The sequence below is a fragment of the Lagenorhynchus albirostris genome, chromosome 7 (genome assembly GCF_949774975.1).
Source record: "Lagenorhynchus albirostris chromosome 7, mLagAlb1.1, whole genome shotgun sequence".
NCBI classification, from domain to species: domain Eukaryota; kingdom Metazoa; phylum Chordata; class Mammalia; order Artiodactyla; family Delphinidae; genus Lagenorhynchus; species Lagenorhynchus albirostris.
This window is the reverse complement of record NC_083101.1, coordinates 56,811,036-56,830,964: the sequence shown is the minus strand read 5'-3', so window position 1 is coordinate 56,830,964 and position 19,929 is coordinate 56,811,036. Positions and strand designations below refer to the sequence as shown.

Here is a 19,929-nt window from a genome sequence, read left to right as displayed (position 1 = left end):
GACTAGAAAATGTCCTCAGGGCAAGAATAGCTTTTGTGCTCTGGTGCCCCCCATTTGCTTCTTTCGGTTTCTGCCTTCTCTTAGCTTTGGGCCTAATAGTTCCTTACCTTCTTTCAGTAATTTGATGCTTTTGAGATTATTTTTTTATAGTTTATCCAGCATCTTTAGTCATTATCAGTGGGCATGTTAGTTTGAATAACCTAACCCATCATAACTGGAAATAGAAATTTGAGATTTCATTATTTTCTTTAGTTTCTTCCTTTTCTCTCTCTCTCTCTCTTTTTCTTTTAAATCTTTGGCCATGCCACGCATCATGCAGGGTCTTAGTTTCCCAACCGGGGATAGAACCTGCGTCCGCTGTAGTGCAAGTGTGGAGTCTTAATGACTGGACCACCAGGGAAGTCCCTCTTGCTTTCTATATCTCAAGACACCTTGCTAAATGTTACATTCTTGCATCACACTATTATATTTTTCCTTAACTGTGTGCTTTGTAGGCCATTGCTCCATTTTCTTCTAGCATTGAATTTTGATGTGGAGATTGCTAAAGCCAGCCTGATTTTCTCTATCCTTTATAGCTGACGTGCTCCTTTTCTATGTATAAACCACTTTTTCAGGGTCAGACTTGGAGAAAATTTACTATAGTGAGTCCCTTAGCTATTGAGTACCTCCTACTGCAAGATAGGTAGGCAAAGAATAACCTCTAACTTCCAAAGAGCATGCAGGAAATCAGCTTAATTTCTTTTGTTCTAGTTTTATGTATTTCACACACATAGATTTATGACTGAAGATGGAAATATGGATAATTGTGGACATACATTATTTTTATTGGAAGCCTACTATGTGCTAGTATTTGTGCTATGTGCTTGATTTATAGCTTTGAACATAAGACATACATCCTTGATCATATTCAATTCAAAGAGCTAGATATTCAAGAATAACCAAACAACTATTATTTAGAGTTGTGATAAGTGCAGCCAGGACAAAGTACTGGGTGTTATGAAAGCATAAAACAAAGACCTAACCTAGTTTAGAAGATTTGGGTAAGTTTCAGTGAATAAGTCACAAATTAATTAGAGACCTGAAGGATAAGGAGGAATTGGTCAAGTGAAAAGTTGTGCAGTGAACCTGTGGGCAGAGGGGATTATGTGTAAAGGGCCCGAGGTTGAACAAAGCTTGATGACTTCTAGGAACTGAAGAAAAGTTACCACTACAGCAGCATTATGAACAAAGAGGAGAATTGCCAATGAGTGTGGAAAGTCAAAGCCCAGGTCATAGAGGCTTTGTGGACAACGTTAAGGAATTGTGACTTCATCCTGATAGTAAAGAGAATTATTAGAAGTTTTTTAAGCTAGGAAAAGATTTGGTCATATTTTTGTTTTTATAATACAGAATTATTCTAGCTGCAAATGGAGAATGGGCGTGGACACAAGTAGAAATGAAGGCTCCAGTTAGCAGATGATTGTAGGAGTCCAAGAAAAGACAAAGACGTTTTGAACTATTGTGGTGATAATAAAGATCTAAGGGGCTTCCCTGGTGGCGCAGTGGTTGAGAGTCCACCTGCCGATGCAGGGGACGCGGGTTCGTGCCCCAGTCTGGGAAGATCCCACATGCCGCAGAGCAGCTGGGCCCGTGAGCCATGGCCGCTGAGCCTGCGCGTCCGGAGCCCGTGCTCCGCAACAGGAGAGGCCATGGCAGTGAGAGGCCTGCGTACTGCAAAAAATAAAATAAAATAAAATAAAAAATAAAAAGATCTAAGGGGGCTTCCCTGGTGGCGCAGTGGTTAAGAATCCGCCTGTCAATGCAGGGGACACGGGTTCAAGCCCTGGTCCGGGAAGATCCCACATGCCGCGAAGCAACTAAGTCCGTGTGCCACAACTACTGAGCCTGTGCTCTAGAGCCCATGAGCCACAACTACTGAGCCCACGTGCCACAACTACTGAAGCCCGTGCACCTAGAGCCCGTGCTCCGCAACAAGAGAAGCCACTGCAACGAAGAGTAGCCCCCGCTCGCCGCAACTAGAGAAAATCCACGCGCAGCAACGAAGACCCAACACAGCCAAAAATAAATAAACTATTAAAAAAAAAGATCTAAGGAAGTGTATTCACAAAATATTTAGAAGAAGGATCCTTGGGGTATGGGGATGTGTTAGATGTAATGAGATGATCAAGAGTGCTGCCAAGCTTTTCTGAAGGAATTCCTCTCATTTCTCCCAGGAAAGCAAAGATTTATATTCTCCTTCTGGAATAAGGCTTTACTATTCAGAAAGTGGTAAACATTGAAAGTTAGGTCAATATGATACTTAATAGAGGCAAACACAAAGAGTCACAGGAGGAAAGAGAAGGAAATTCCTGTAAAAGGAGCTAAGTAAAAGCTGTACAGCTTTGGGGGCTCTTAGGGAAATCAGAGGAGTTAAAGGAGTTCCAGTTGGGGACCTGCTTTTTGGACTCAGTCCCTGCCTGCACTCCCACATGCCTTCCCTTACCCTTCACGGGCCCCAAGTGTCATCCTGGTTTCTGGGATCTAGCCTCCATGCTCTGGCTCTCACCAGTGTCCCCTGTGTGGCTCAGATACTTTCCACCCTTTGGATTGGGCCCTATCTAGTTCCAGCCTCTGAGGCTAAAGCACAGTGACCCTCTACCGTAGTTAGACAAAACTTGGTTTCCTGGTTTATAGCTACCAGTTATTGAACATCCACTCTATAGCATTCTCTTTACTCTACATGGAAGCTACATTATGTCATTTAATCCTGACAACTTTGAGGGAGAAGCATTATTGCTCTTTCCATGTTAAAGATAAGGAAAATGTGGAAACTGAGGGTCAAGGAGTTTAAGGGACTAGTCCAAGTTCACAGTTCCTGTGATTGGCAGATCTGTGGTTCTAACGCTGGTCCACCCACACCAGAATGCTGACGTCATGGGGTGCTATGACTCTGGTTTAGTCTCTCAGTTTTACCTCAGGTTCTTAACCTCTGCCTGTGTTTGCAAGCCCAGTCTAGAAATACTACTTGGTTTCTGATGGTTTTCTTTGTGTAAGCATTTGGCTTATCATTCTTTCATTCTTTTTTTTTTTTTTTTTTTTGCGATACGTGGACCTCTCACTGTTGTGGCCTCTCCCGTTGCGGAGCACAGGCTCGGCAGCCATGGCTCACGGGCCCAGCCGCTCTGCGGCATGTGGGATCTTCCCGGACCGGGGCACGAACCCGTGTCCCGTGCATCAGCAGGCGGGCTCTCAACCACTGCGCCACCAGGGAAGCCCTGGCTTATCATTCTTAACCCTCGACTGCACCCTGATTCCTTCTAACTTTGCAGTAATGGCACACAGGAAGAGCCAGAGCCCTGCCTATGAGAAAGCAATTTCTGTCAATTTAACTTTATTTGGAACACTGAGGATAATACGATTAATTCTTGGGCAGCTTTGCTGCTTAGCTAATTGATTATTTGTAATTTTCCTATTAATTTTTTGGCTGCACCCCTTGCTTTCTTTAAGAGTCTCTTAAGTCCACTTTCTGTTTGCACTGCGTATCTTCCTTTGAATGTTAACACAGAGATATATGTTAGGTTTAGGAATGCAGTTATTTACCCCTGCATATCTTGTATTGGTAAAAATCTGAAACATACAAATAGAACTACCATATGACCCAGCAATCCCACTACTGGGCATATACCCTGAGAAAACCAAAATTCAAAAAGAGTCATGTACCAAAATGTTCATTGCAGCTCTATTTACAATAGCCCGGAGATGGAAACAACCTAAGTGCCCATCATCGGATGAATGGATAAAGAAGATGTGGCACATATATACAATGGAATATTACTCAGCCATAAAAAGAAACGAAATTGAGCTATTTGTAATGAGGTGGATAGACCTAGAGTCTGTCATACAGAGTGAAGTAAGTCAGAAAGAAAAAGACAAATACCGTATGCTAACACATATATATGGAATTTAAGAAAAAAAAATGTCGTGAAGAACCTAGGGGTAAGGCAGGAATAAAGACGCAGACCTCCTAGAGAACGGACTTGAGGTTATGGGGAGGGGGAAGGGTGAGCTGTGACAGGGCAAGAGAGAGTCATGGACATATACACACTAACAAACGTAGTAAGGTAGATAGCTAGTGGGAAGCAGCCGCATGGCACAGGGATATTGGCTCGGTGCTTTGTGACAGCCTGGAGGGGTGGGATAGGGAGGGTGGGAGGGAGCGAGACGCAAGAGGGAAGACATATGGGAACATATGTTTATGTATGACTGATTCACTTTGTTATAAAGCAGAAACTAACACACCATTGTAAAGCAATTATACCCCAATAAAGATGTTAAAAAAAAAATCTGAAACAAGCTAAATGTATTTAAGCTGGTTAAATATAATATAATGATCCATTAAATGGAACTCAATGCAGCCATTAAAAAATTATAGAATAAAAAAAAATCATCAAAAAATTATAGAATAATAATTCTGTCATGGAAAACTATTACCAGTGTACCTTAGTTTTTTAAAAAAGCTAACTAAACTGCACGTTTAGCATGTTGTTACTTTAAAAATTATATATATACATATACATTTGTTTCAAATATGCATTTAAAACTTACGCTATACATAAAAATATTGGGAGGTTAAGTGATTGGACTTCAGAGATTATTGTTACCTTTTAATTTTGTTTCCTCTTCCCCTTTATAAAAAACTTTTCAACATTAAGCACAAGCTTATTAAAGATAGAAGCTTGTTAAAAATAACATTTCCATGATTTCTACAATGCAGATTTCTATGATTCTGTTATTTGGTTTCAGTTCTCATAAAGATATAGAGTACTTTGGGGAAGATTAGTATTTTATTATTTATTGATCATTTTCCCTTTATATCACTGTGAAGCAAGTTGATTTGTTCTTAGTACTTACTGTTTCTAACTTAGATATCTGAAAGTCTTGGTTCAGGTGTTAATGGTACAGTTTATTTCTAGGACATTAACATGCAGAGGGTTTTGTATTTCTTTAGTGCAGTGGTTCTTAAGCAAGGACACTGTAGAAATCTATGAGAATAGTAACCAGAGTTGGTGGCCTGTTGCTGGGATTTCCAAAAGTTTAGCAGGCACTGGGGTACAGATGAAAGGGCATAGAGTTGAAAATTGATAGACGTGGGTAAAAAACCTAATTCTTCTCTCAACTAGCTTTGGAAAGGAAAACAAGTGAAACTGTCAGGGCCTCTATTTTCTTACCTTTAAAATGGGGATAGCATGGGCTTCCCTGGTGGCGCAGTGATTGAGAGTTTGCCTGCCGATGCAGGGGACGTGGGTTCGTGCCCCGGTCTGGGAAGATCCCACATGCCGCGGAGCGGCTGGGCCCGTGAGCCATGGCCGCTGAGCCTGCGCGTCCGGAGCCTTGCTCCGCAACGGGAGAGGCCACAACAGTGAGAGGCCCGCATACCCAAAAAAAAAAAAAAAAATTAAAATGGGAATAGCAGTATTAACTCAGAGGGTTACGGGGAGATCTGAATTAGAGTAACCCTATGTAAAGAGACTGATGCATGAAAGGTACTCAAATAAACAGTCTACAACAGAAACCACATGTACCGCAACGACTATTCACAGGATAACCTAAATCTCTCATTTCTTTGATTTTGGTTGTAATCATATCACTTTGCTATGGGATCATTTCTGTTAGAATTTTAGGAAAATTTCCGGTTTCTCAGTTACTCCCTCATTACTGCCAAAAGCTCTGTTGTAATTTTGGTAACTAAAATTTCCCAAAACCTGGGATCCAATAACAAAACAGTGTTAAAATGGTCTTTGCTGAGAGGGAGGACAGGGTTACCTAGCTAGGACAGCACCTAACTTTTGAAGTGAACACTAGATGGCAGCATTCAAGTGGGATTTTATGCACCAGACAAAATGGGCTACTTTCCCCCTACTTGCCCCCACCCAAAAAAAAGAAAAAAACAAACAAAAAAACCCCACAAGCCCAGTGATCTTCCTGCTTGCCTTAGTTAGGGACAGTATTTGAGAATGTGGTTTGCCAGTTGCTAAACTATAAGAAGTACACTTGGGAGAGGGGAATAATAGTAAAAGGTTATTATAGTATTTACTTGTGCCAGGTGCTGTTCTAAGCACTTTTACTTATGGTAAAACAAAGAGTAAATAAATTAACAGACAAAACTCTAGCCTACAAGCCCCTCCCCCCCATTAAACTTCTTAGAAAAAGTAAACATGAAGTGATTTCCTCTTTCTCATAGTGGATGGGCAGGTAGGTTTTTTTCAATCTCTTCATTCTTATCACTTTCATTCTTGCTTTCAACAAAATAAGTATTTCTCACAACGTTGTAAATCAGCTGTACTTCAATTTAAAAAAAAACTATAGCTTAAAAAAATAAAATTAATTCAAAAAAATCTCAAAACAAGTATTTCTTAAGTATATACTATATTTAAGGTACTAAGTGTGTCAGTTTGTGGCACAGATAGGAAGGTAAAATAATTCACATAAGATTAAGCCTCTAGCCTTTAAGGGCACTGCAAACTGAAGAGGAAAGAGCACTGATACTGCAGAACAAGGTGGAGTGTGCAGCAAAGGAGCTGTGAGTCATTTTATATGGGGATAAGCATAGAGTGAGAAAGAGATTAATATTTATTGACAGCATACTGCATTCCAGGACCCTGCTAGGCACTTTATATACAGTGTTTCAATTATGAACATTTATTTTCATTTATGTAAGTGGTTGTTAATATTTCCATTTCTGGCTGGGGACATTGAATCTTAAGCACGGTAAGTAACCTGCCCCCAGGGCACAGAGGAAGGGGTAAAATAAGGCATCTTGGATGAATAACACTTGCTGCTCTTTGTTTCAATTTAAAAAGAGAATACAGATGTATTTTTCAGGATATAAAGTAATAGATGTACATTACAGGATGATAGAGTTTTGACCGGCCAAGTGGAGGTAAAAGAAGCTCTAGGCACAGAATGGACAAAGATACAGGAGCCAAAGGATTTGGGGCTGGAATAGCAGATATTCAGTCTGATAATAATGTGTGTAAGCAGTGCTTATTTTATTTTATTATAAATTTATTTATTTACTTTCGGCTGTGTTGGGTCTTTGTTGCTGCATGCGGGCTTTCTCTAGTTGTTGCAGAACGCGGGCTCAATAGTTGTGGTGCACGGGCTTAGTTGCCCTGTAGCATGTGGGATCTTCCCAGACCAAGGCTTGAACCTGAACCCATGTCCCCTGCACTGGCAGGTGGATTCTTAACCACTGCACCACCAGGGAAGTCCCAACAGTGCCTCTTTTTTTTATAAGTTTATTTATTTATTTATTGCCTGCATTGGGTCTTCGTTGCCGTGTGCGGGCTTTCTCTAGTTACGGCGATCGGGGGCTACTCTTCGTTTTGCTGCACGGGCTTCTCATTGTGGTGGCTTCTCTTGTTGCAGAGCACGGGCTCTAGGCGCACAGGCTTCAGTAGTTGTGGCTCGCGGGCTCAGTAGTTGTGGCTTGCGGGCTCTAGAGGTCAGGCTCAGCAGCTGTGGCACATGGGCTTAGTTGCTCCGCGGCATGTGGGATCCTCCAGTACCAGGGCTCAAACCCATGTCCCCTGCATTGACAGGTGGATTCTTAACCACTGCACCTCCAGGGAAGCCCCAACAGTGCCTCTTCTAAAGGGGAAAAGAATCGAGTTTAGAAATCTGCCCCAGGATGGAAGTTACCTGTGAAGTAGGTCATTTAGGAGAGTCCTCCATTTGACTGAGCACCTCTGCTCTAGTTCAGCCCCTGTTGTATTTTCCCTGTTGCCTTCCACATTTTGATCTTATCCACAGAACTCAGATTGGTGAGGGACATCAAGTTCTGGTCCCCCACACCTGAATAGTTTTGATTTTTTCACTTCAACACTCACTTTTTCATTCTAAAGCCACCTTCATGCTAAGCACTGGCCTGTAAGATGAATGTGCAGATGCCACTTATATTGGGTCCCTGCCTCAGGTCCTCCCCTCCAAACCCCTGTTAAATTGGCAGATCCTAGAGCATGGCAGGGGACATGTGGGCCACTCCCTTTATATTTTCTTGCACATTCAGAGTGGTTAAAGCACAGACTTCAGTCAGACACACCCACCTTTGATGAAACATGGTAGGAGAAAAGTGAGAATCCCAGCATTAGAGCCCGGATTCTGAAGAAGGAAGTGCTCAGGTTGTCAGCAACACTGTGCTGAGGGCTTTCTCAGTCTCTGTGTGCTTCAGGAAATATGGGAGCCCACCCTCAGGCTGCTGAAGCCCCTAAAGGCACCTGGTCTCTGCCTCTGACTTGTCTGGAAGGTCTTCAGCCTTTGACTAATGCCTAACTCCTCCTGACCTTGGGCTTCCCTGACCCTTGAACAGTCTGCTTTCATGCTGGGTTGATTAACACAGAGGAGATAGAGGAAAGTGGGTGGTTAAAAGGAAGCCTGTATGCCCTGAATAAGGGAGTCATGAAGTAATTGGCAGTGAAAATGTTACAGGAGCAGGACCCTGCTGAGGAGTGAATGAAATCAGGCTGCACTGAAGTGGAAATGTTAATTAAAAAGGGAAGATATGATCTGTAGTGTGCAGGCTCCTGGCCATCCTTCAGGTCAGAGGCTAATACTCATGGTGTTTCTGCAGAGGGAAGACCTTGGGGGAAGCGACCTTTGGAGACATGAGTTAGTACCTCTTAGGGTCTGCTTATTGCTCTCCAGAGCTGAGGGAGAGAGAGTGCAGGCCATGCCCAGTTCTCCCCCAACCCGTCATCTGCCCTTGGGACCCATTTCGTATAACTGGAGTAGAATCCTAACCCTGGGGTGAGGACAGAGTCAGACACCAGGGATCTCCAAGGATTCTCAGCGAGACGTTGAGGAGCCAGAATGCCACAGTGGCATGGCCCACTCTGAAGCCATGTGAGGAGTTGTGGTATAGAAAGAAATATATTTGGTCTTTGTCCTCAGTTCCTGGCACAAAGCTCCTAAAGTCCTTGGAAGTTCAAGAGTGACAGGAGTGTCTTTTAAAAGTTATGCATACCAGAGTTGATGCTGACTTCAGGTGGAGTCCCTAGATAGCCTCAGGATAGGGCTAGTCACCAGAACAAGTGATTAGAGGGCTGAAACTGTCAACCCCACCCGCTGACCTCCGGGAAGGGAAGGCAGAGGGACACTATAGATTAAGCTGTATGAAAATTCTTGAACTACAATATTTGATGAGCTTCTGTGTTGGTGAACGCACTCATGTGCAGGGAGGATGGTGCACCGCAGTTCGACAGGGACAGAAGCTCCTGTGCTCAGGGCCCTTCTGGACCTCGCCCTATGTACCTTTTCATCTGGGTGTTCGTCTGTATCTTTTATAATATCCTTTATAATAAACTGGTAAACATGGGAAGTATTTCTCTTGAGTTCTGTGAGCCTCTCTAGCAAATTAATTGAACTCGAGGAGGTGGTCATAGGAACCTTCAACTTACAGCTGGTCATTCAGAAGCACAGGTGACAACCTGGACTTGCAAATGGCATCTGAAGTGGGGGCAGTCTTGTAGAACTGAGCCCTTAACCTGTGGGATATGATGCTACCTTCACGTAGATAGTGTCAGACTTGAGTTAAATTGTAGGACGTTCAGTTGGTGTCCCCTGAGAACTGGAGATTTGCTTGATGGTATCGGAAAACACTCCAGGAGTCAATGCCCAAGGCTGAGCTGGTCACAGAGCTTTGGCAATGATTGACCTGGTTTTGGCCCCAAGTCCCTCTCACTTCATTCCCTGCTGTAGGCCTTGACCTACCCCAAACTCTAGAGTAATCCACTAATCTGGTCTCTAAACTGGGGAAATACATAGGAGGTTAGTTTTCTGCTTAGCCTGGGGTGGGGACGGGTGGGAATCCACCTGGACCTTATTTCCTTCAGAAAGGAAACTGTAACTGGGATTTTAGCTGGATTTTAGTAACCGGCACTCTGTATCATTCAATGACCGTGTCGCCCAAATTATCTTAAGTTCTAAGTAGATTTTCTATTCCCCCAGTGTCTCTAGGGCCTCACTGATTCCTTACAGTATTGGAGTTTAACCTCAAATTTAAGCGACTGGACCTTTCTTTGGAGTTACTGCTTGCTAGAACTTCTGCCTACTAATAGCCTTAAAAAAAAAAAAAATTTCTTGAGGCCAAGCTCTGGCTGCTGGTGGTGAAAGATCCTCTTCCCACCCCACAGTGGCTATTGCTAAACAGCTGAACCTCTCAGATTCCAATCTCCTGAAGGCTCCACACTCGCATTCTTATGCTTCCCCCTGAACTGTGAACTGACCCATGACCCTTCCCATCTAACAGGCTCTCCAAGTCCCTCCTCAGGAAGCATCACCACCACCACCACCAGCCAATCCCAGTCTGACAAATTAATTAGGGGTTATCATCTCCCTTCTACTCCTTTTTTTTTTTTTTTGAGGACTGTATTTGTATGTGCTCCAACTTCTCCAGATGCATGGATGAGCTGTTCATTTTCTGACACAGTGTCTCTATATCCATTGCATTTCCTTTCCAAAATGGGTAGAGGAGGTTCTATGTGCTATTTCAGAGGTCATTTTTTGTAGAGAGAATAGGATTTGAGGGGGGGAAAAAAAAAACCCGACCTATGGTTTATTTGCCCTTTTCACAAGCTGGCCACCAAGTGAACTTTGGAATTGACTCTGTGATACCTGTTGGTGTAAAACTCTGACCAGAGAGTGCTGGATTACACCACTGAGGTCAGCACTGGCCAGGAAAACCCATGTAAATGTGTCATCCAGTGCCACAAGGGTCAACGTCAGCCTACTTTTAAAACTTTCTCTGTTCACTGTTTCCTCAAGCCACTGTGGGATTTTCCTCCCTTTTATCACCAGACATCTCAAGCAGATGATTGGAATCTGCTGCATCCCTTCCCACATCACTCTCAACTTCAGCCCTGCATAGACAGGCTCTAGACCTGGGGTAATTGCCTCTCAGAGGTCACAGGGGTTTCCTCTGCAAACTCCAGTGAATCTTTTCCTGTTTCTCTTTCCCCTGATCTCCCTGGGGCACCTGGGCACAGTGCCCCCACCTTGTCTGACATTTTCTCCTCTCTGGTCTCCAAGACTCTAGGCCAACCCGTGTCTCCTCTCTCTTTCTCAACACTTTTCCTTGCTTCCTGCAGGGTCTTTGCTTTCTCTCCTCAAATATGGGTGACCCTCAAGGTTTGTTCTGATCACTTTTGTCAAACCCCTTCCCAGAGAGCTTACTTGGACATGATATATATCCCCCCAACCTGACCTCCCCCTGGAAGTAGGTGGTTCGCAGGCCCAGATCCCTAGACCTGACCTCTGATCTTACATTATTACTGACCTGCTGTGTCCTTTTCCTGAGTACCCCTTCCCCCCAACATCAAACTCACCATTTTGGAGGCAAAGTCAACTTCCTACACCCTGAACTCGCTTTCCTCCTGGACAGCCCTGTTTCCATTATGTCTGCCAACATCCTCTCATTTCCTAGACTCAAAACTTGGGAGTGACCTTTTATTCTTTTTCTCTTGTCCCTTACCTATTCATAGGAAGGGTCTTCATTATAGCTTAATAATATCAAGTACTATTTTTGTTTTAAAATATTTTCAGGAGTGCATTTTTCCATCATAATTCCCCTACATTAATATTAGGCTTAATTATATATATTTAATTTATTATGGGGTCAATGTCTCCTTTTTAAATGACTGGATTATTAGTATTTAAATATAACCATAGGTACTTCTTTGACTGTAAGGGTGTCCCAACTCACTTCTCCTGACTTTTCTACAAACACAGAGGCTGGAAAAGCTGAGCCTTCCCAGTATACAGGAGTGGCCACGAGACTGGGTCTGACTAATAAGATTCAAGGAGAAGTCTGCTGACTCATCTATTAGGTAAGGCTTTAAATATATGACGACTCAATTTCTTAATCCAATTCCTATATTTTCTTTTTTTTTTAAATTGAGATATAATTGACATATAACATATGAATTTTAGGTGTACAACATAATGATTTGGTATATGTATATACTGTGAAATGATCACCACAATAAATTTAGTTAACATCCATCACCACACATGATTACAAATTTTTTTTCTTATGATGAGAACTTTTAAGATCTACTTTCTCAGAAATTTTCAAATATACAACACAATATTGTTGACAATCGTCACCATGCCTTACATTACATCCCTAAGACTTATTTGTCTTATAACTGGAAGTTTGTATCTTTTGACCACCTTTACCCATTTCTCCCACTCCCCTACCCCCACCTCTGGCAACCACCAATCTATTCTCTGTATCTATGAGTCCAGTTTTTTTAAGATTCTCCTTATCAGTGAGATCATATGGTATTTGTCTTTCTCTGTTTGACTTATTTCACTTAGCATAATGCCCTCAGGGTCTATCCGTGTTGCTGCAAATGGAAGGATTTGCTTCTTTGTTTATGGCTGAATAATATTCTATTGGATATGTATACCACATTTTCTTTATCCATTCATCTGTTGATGGACACTTAGGTTGTTTCACCTATATTTTCTTTTTTAAAAAATAAATTTATTTATTTTATTTATTTATTTTTGGCTGCATTGGGTCTTCGTTGCTGCGTGCGGGCTTTCTCTAGTTGCCGCGAGCAGGGGCTACTCTTTGTTAGGGCGTGCAGGCTTGTCACTGCGGTGGCTTCTCTTGTTGTGGAGCACAGTCTGTAGGCACGTGGGCTTCAGTAGTTGTGGCTCGTGGGCTCAGTAGTTGTGGCTCATGGGCCCTAGAGCTCAGGCTCGGTAGTTGTGGCGCACGGGCTTAGTTGCTCTGCAGGATGTGGGATCTTCCTGGACCAGGGCTTGAACCCGTGTCCCCTGAATTGGCAGGCGGATTCTTAACCACTGTGCCACCAGGGAAGCCCTCACCTATATTTTCTTATTGAAGAAACAGAATAATTTCCCCCAGGGAGTTCTACACTTCAGCCATGTTCTCAGGATGTTTTACATCCTTGTCTCTCTCTAAGGCCATAGAGACGACCTCACCACCTGCACATCCCCATGGATTCTGTAGGGAGGAAGTGATCAAGCAGAGTCCCACAGGCACAGAAAGCATGTTGGTGGTTACCGAAGTCTGGGGGGAGGTGGGAAGGAGAAGTAACTGCTTCATGGGTATGGATTCTCCTTTTGGAGTGATAAAAATGTTTTGGGTCTAGATGGTAGTGGGGTTTGTAAACATTTTGAATGTACTAAATGCACTGAATTGTTCACTTTAAAATGGTTAATTTTAAATTAAATTAAATCTCAATTAAAAAAAAAAAAAGAGTCCCACTAGCAGAAACATCATCCTGCCCTACCTGTTCTTCCCAGGAAGAGGAGGGATGGGGAATGGTGTAGCAGCGGTGTGTAGGTACATGAGTCACAAACTGATGAGAACCAAGAATTCTCCACCCTCTTTGTTGCTCCTCTCCCATGGTTCACTTAGGGGTATTGACTGTGAAATGGACTGGCCTCACATCAGACCCAAGAGAAAAGGAAAGAAGTTCGCTGTAACTTAGGAAAAGCATGTCATAGAAAGATTTCCATTATTATAAAGGCAGACATAAAATACAATGAACAGGGCTTCCCTGGTGGCGCAGTGGTTGAGAGTCCGCCTGCCGATGCGGGGGACACGGGTTCGTGCCACGGTCTGGGAAGATCCCACATGCCGTGGAGTGGCTAGGCCCGTGAGCCATGGCCGCTCAGCCTGCGCGTCCGGAGTCTGTGCTCCACAATGGGAGAGGCCACAATAGTGAGAGGCCCGCGTATGGCAAAAAAAAAAAAAACAAAAAAACAATAAATAAAGTTAGTTACTTGATACAAACATAAAAGTTCATTGTTATATAGCTATTTTTTATTATTAAAAATAAAGTTCCCAAATAATGTTCTGGCTTGTGTAATAATGAGAAAGAGGGATTCAGCAATTCATCCAGAAAAATCACCAATGGACACTTGCAGGACTTCAGGTGAGAGCTGAGTGGATTGTCTGTTTACAGGAATTCACACTGAGTTGTTAATGAGGCTTGGCATGGCAGTAATTGCTTTTAAAGGAGAAACTCTTTTACAGAGATGTATCTCTAGTTGGTGTATAGTGGGAAGAGATATTTTTGGACAGGGGCCACTGGTGTTCCTCTGTTCTCTGCTTCCCCACCCCACCCTTAGTCAGCCAGGAAACAAAATTCAGGTACTTACCTTGCATCTAAATCCTTTGACAATTCTGCGTCTCTTGGAAAACAAAGCATCACCGGTGTGTGTGTGTGTGTCCCACAAGCATCACCTGGGAGCCAGGCCTTCTTGGCTCTCTTACTGGGAATCTAGAATATATTGAATATATGTCTTAATCCTGTCTTAAGTAGAAGAGCCTGTGGTTTCACAGCATAGCATTAAGCCTATTACCACAACGCCAGCATTTACAGTGCCAATATCTAGACCTTGTTTAGATGAGAAGAAATGTGCCACTGTTATTTCAGCTTTTCTGTCCCTTGTGCCCTAATCTAATCCTAAATAATAAGGTCTCTGTACTGCAAAAGGCAGATATTTTGGGGTAGTGAATCCTTGAAGCAATGCAACTAATCCCTGCCAGTTTCCTTTGAAACAAGATATTAGATGCTAAACCCGGGTGTCATTTAGCTCTGGTTGCAGAGCGAATCCTGAACATGATGCAAACACATGATATTTGTAGATGTAAGCATCCTTAGGGCTTGAAGGATGTTTCCTGAATGCTGATCCTGTGCCAAGCTCTGTGCCAGGCATGTTTAAGATGCTGCTCTGCGTTTATTCTGCTTTATGATTTCTATGGATTTGAGAGAAAAAGTATAATGCAGTGGATGAGAGGAGGGAAAGAAACCTTTTAAAGCATTTCCCCAGATGCTTCTCTCTAAGCCCCTCAAACCCAAGCAGCGTACTCCTTTTCTGTTTCTACGTGGATGCTCTCAGATTTATCTACCAGGTGACCATGATCTGGGCTCCTGTTCCGGTCTCTCCCTGCCCAGACTGACAAGGGCCCATTTTTGTGGGGATTACACATCTTTCAAGAAGGTTTCCTTCTCCTAGTCACAAAGTGGTTGTGGACACAGAAGTGCTCAAAAGAGACAAATTTCTTTCTCCCCAGCCCTTTCCCATAGCCCAGTCATACAAAGCACTGCTGAATAAAATCACTTCTGCATTTCTTAGACTATATCACTCGTATTATAGAAATTTGTTTCATCAACTGTTCTACCTGAAATATCTCATTCATTTCTCACTGTAACTGTGTGAGCTGGTACTATTTGCATCTCTGCTTTATAGCTGAAGGCTCTGGGGTTTAAATTCATCCAAGGTCACCAAACTAGTGAGAAGTGAAGGCAGGATTTGAATTTGGGCAACAAGACTTCAAAGCTTATGTATTTGACTACTAAACTATGTTGTTTCCCTAATGTAAGTGCTGAATTCCTGTTAATATAGACCCTTCAAGTCTAAGCACTACCATGGAATTTAGTTTGGAAGATACTAAAGGATCATGAAATACTGAGTTTTTTTGTAAGAAGCATTTTTAGTGAGGGAGGTTTTTGGCACACAGTTTAAAGGGACCTTGCTTTCAGATATATCTGGGTCCAGGTTCTCAAATGATGTGATTTGAACTGGATATTTCTTTTTATTTGTCCATTTCTGTGTGATTAAACCACTTTTGGGGAGGTTGTTATATACATTGAATCTAATCCTATCTGATGTGCAACCCCAATTCTCAGAGCTCTGGGCGGATTCACTTAGCTTAGCTTGATAAGCTAACATGATAATGGAAACTAATGAATGTGGCCAGGGGGATTTACTACTCTTGTTTGCAAGGCCTGTCTCCCATGCCCATACCTGCGGCCCTGGAGTGGAGTCAGCCCATCCAAATACATGGCCTGACAATGTGGGGGAAACGCTTTCCCAAAGAAAACCATTGTGTTCTTACCAGAAGCAGGGAGAGTGGGTCAGGAAGGAACTTCAGCTACTCACTGCAGTAATTAACGGATCTTTTCTATTTACAAGACTTGACATGCTAGTTTAACGATGAAGCAGCCTCCTCCAATAGAGAGGATCTTGGAGTTAGGACCGGAAGACTTATATTCTAGCCCTGTTTCTACTGAAACAAACTAACAGTCCATTCCTTGACCTCCGTAGCTTCTATACACCAAAGGACTTGAATGAATCATTTGTGTAGGGCATCCCTGGTGGCGCAGTGGTTGAGAGTCCGCCTGCCGATGCGGGGAACACGGGTTCGTGCCCTGGTCCGGGAAGATCCCACATGCCGCGGAGCGGTCTGGGAAGATCCCACATGCCGCGGAACGGCTGGGCCCGTGAGCCATGGCCGCTGAGCCAGCGCGTCTGGAGCGTGTGCACCGCAACGGGAGAGGCTACAACAGTGAGAGGCCCGCATACCAAAAAAAAAAAAAAAAAATCATTTGTGTGTATATCAACTTTTGAAGTTCTATACCATTTTGCCTACTCTTTCCCCCCACCCTCACTATGCTCCAGGCATGTCAGTCTTTTAGCTGCTTATTTGTGGCTGTTCTTTCCTGTTTTTAAACCTTTGCCCATGTTGTTTTCTCTGCCTGGAAAATGCCTTTCCCTCTACTTGTCATCTGATTTGATATTCAGATATCACTTTAAATATCACTTCCTCAGCAAAGCCTTCCATGAATTCTCTATCGAAATTAGGTTGCCCTTGTTATATCTCTTAGAGCACCTGCTTTTTCTCTTTAGATTAATTACCAGAATTTGTATAATATAATAATTATTTTGAGCGCATACTAGGAGCCAGGCACTAGGCTAATTCTAAGCACTAGGGATACAACAGTGAAAAGGCAATTATTCCTGACCTCATGGAACTTATGGTCTAGTAAGGGAGAAAGTTGGAAAATAAACATATAAGATCACGGCAAGTAAACATATAAATGTGATGAAGAACAGTAGAGCAAGAAGAATATAGAGTGAGTTATTTTAGGGCCATTTCAGATTATGTGGCAAGGACAGGTCTCTTCAATGATGTGATATTTAAGCTGAATAAACTCAGGGGAAGAATATTCCAGGCAGAGAAAACAACAAGTGCAGAGCGAGAAAGCTGGAGCTGAAGGATCTGGGGGAGAGATGTGTATCTACAGATAGGAAAATGGCTAAATGAATTATATATTAGAATCTCAAGTAGCTATTAATATTACATATCTATTTACTTTTGTTCATTATTTTAACATATACAAGGCCTTTTCCCGACCAGAGTATGCATCTCTGTATTCTTTTTTGTGTGTTTTTAGCTGTATTTTTTTTTAATCTGGAATTTAGTTTGATGTGAAGTGAAACTCTACCTTGAGCATTTTTCCAAATTCTTCTTCTTTTTTTATGTATTAAGTTTTTATATATACTAGGATATACCTTGAGATTTTGGTCCATTCATCTGACTGTTGTGTCTTAGGTTAGTGTTTCACTGCTTTTTTTTTTTTTCTACTTTATTATTACAAGTTTCCAAAAAAAAAGAAAAAGAAAAGAATTATATATATATGAATTATATATATCATTGCCTTGATTCAACAATCATTGCCATATTTTCTTTATGAGACTATCTTTTAAATTTCTTTACCACTTCAAAATAAGTTGCAGACATCATAATCTCTCTTCCTAAATACTTCATACACACCTCCTAAGAACACTTCCTACACAACCATTATCACACCTAAGATAATTAACAAAAATTCCTTAATGCCATGTAATATCTAGTCTTGCTTTTTTATAGCTAGTGTTTTGAGCCAGTACTGAATCAGAATTCTTGTGTATATCACATTGTTGTAATTTTTAAAGTTCTATCCTCATTATTCTTTATGGTGGAAAAAAAAAAAGTCCTAACAATTCTTCTTCTTTTTTTTTTCTGAGGCAAAATTTGCATACAATTTAATAAATGATTCTCCTAACTGTGCAGTGTGGACCCTGTGGTCCCATGAGGAGCAACAAACGACACCTCTTAGCTTTCCAGGTTTTTCCTTTTCATGGTAAAAAACCTACTCAGATATTGATGATAAATTCATATACTTCTAAAAAGACAAATATCCCTGAGAGAAAGCAAATCTTCCATTTGCTTGGGAGAAATGGTTTTTAGATTCCCTTCTTATAAAAAGTAATTTGCCCTCTTTCCCCTATCCCAAATCCCTGAGGCTTTGAAAGGATAAAGAAACCAGTTTGCAGCTCTTTCAAAGGATTTATTTGCTACAGTATTGCCTGAGCCCACCAACAAAATGAACTCAGGATTTCTGTGTTTAAAAGGATTTTGCTCACTGCTTTAGTTTTACCAGAACTTCAACATTCAAAAAGCAATTCTTTTTGCCAGAATTTGGCATGCCTAGAGGAGGTTAGAAAAAGAATCTATAGAATTAGATGTCTAAAAATAGAAAAAAAATCCCAAACATTAAAAAATTCCTAATTTGGACAGGTCCTGAGTTGAAATCACATTCATCTGCAAAAAGAATGGTTTTAGGTCAGAAATGCTGTATTTTATAACTCCAGATCTTGACCTTGGACTTGACTGGTGAGGTTCTAGGAACTGCATGAATTGACAGGAGGGATGCCATTCCATTGGCCAATTCTGGCATGTGTCCTGGCTTGTGACGTTTTATAAATCTCTCTTAAACCCAAACCTCCTGGTTCTGTGATGCCAATTGCCTAAATCTGATTCTCAGTACTTTTAAATTTTATTTATTTATTTATTTTGTGGTACGCGGGCCTCTCACTGCTGTGGCCTCTCCCGCTGCGGAGCAACAGGCTCCGGACGCGCAGGCTCAGCAGCGATGGCTCACAGGCCCAGCCGCTCCGCGGCATGTGGGATCCTCCCAGACCGGGGCACGAACCCACGTTCCCTGCATCGGCAGGCAGCCTCTCAACCACTGCGCCACCAGGGAAGCCCTGATTCTCAATACTTTTTTAAACAAATGAACAAAAAATTTCCCTGTAAGATCACACATTTAAGTATTTGTTGCTTGTGGATAGATACAGAGAAACCAAGTATGGATGTGAATTAACAATCCAGTGATGGAGCTGTGACTCTCTGGATGGCTATGTAAGCTGTAAGAAAAGTTCCTCACTGGACCTGTACTTGCTGTGCCCCAGAGGTGACCATCCAGGCAAGGTCAACCTGAAGAGGGGGTGAACCCCAGCAGCTGCTGGATGGGTTTAAAATCGCCACTATCTGCCTCCAGTTCTTCTACCAGAATAGCTACTTTTTCCATCCGAGCAACTTACTGATCATGTTTCACCTGTTTAAGCGTAGATGCCACTTGATAGCTGAAAACGGATTCAAAGAGGAATCTCTCAGAGCCACCTTCTAACATCTCTCCAGCTCCTTTGGGGTAGGTGAAAAGGGCTTTCAGTGGTGGGGCAAGGTCTGAGCCACTGAAACCAGATCCAGTGGCAGAACTTCCACTGACCCCACCGGCTGAGGAGGATGATGAAGAGGCAGCCATTTCCTCTCTAGTAGATTTCTCACTTCACTTTGCGGCTTTGACAAGTTCCTCTACAGCCCCGCCCCCAAGGCCAACCGGAGTGGCTGCGTTTACTGCTACGAGGGCTGCGGCCTGCTCCCTAACAATTCTTATTTATTATTGCAGATAAAATTTAGACCTGTTGGTAAAGTGCCAAAAATTACTATTGGATTTTCATTAGACTTCAGTTAAACCTATATGTTATTTTGTGTAGAAGTGATCATTTTTACTATATTTAGGTTTTCCACACAGGATTGTCTTATGTCTCATTACTTTTTTTTCCATTTAAAAAATTTTTATTGGAGTATAGTTGTATGTCTCATTATTTATTGAAATATTATTCAATGTCTTCGTAAAGTTTTATGTTTTTATAATTTAAATCTTGGATATTTAGTGTTAAGATTATCCCTACTATTTTATCATTTGCTATTATGAATGCAATTTTTTTCTCATTGTATTT

At 42.1% G+C, this 19,929-nt stretch overlaps 1 pseudogene; it reads right to left on the bottom strand.

Moving 5' to 3' along the window:
* Positions 1 to 18,940: 18,940 nt before the first annotated feature.
* LOC132522893 (anaphase-promoting complex subunit 16-like) lies at positions 18,941 to 19,541 on the bottom strand (annotated as a pseudogene).
* Between the last annotated feature and the right edge of the window lie 388 nt (positions 19,542 to 19,929).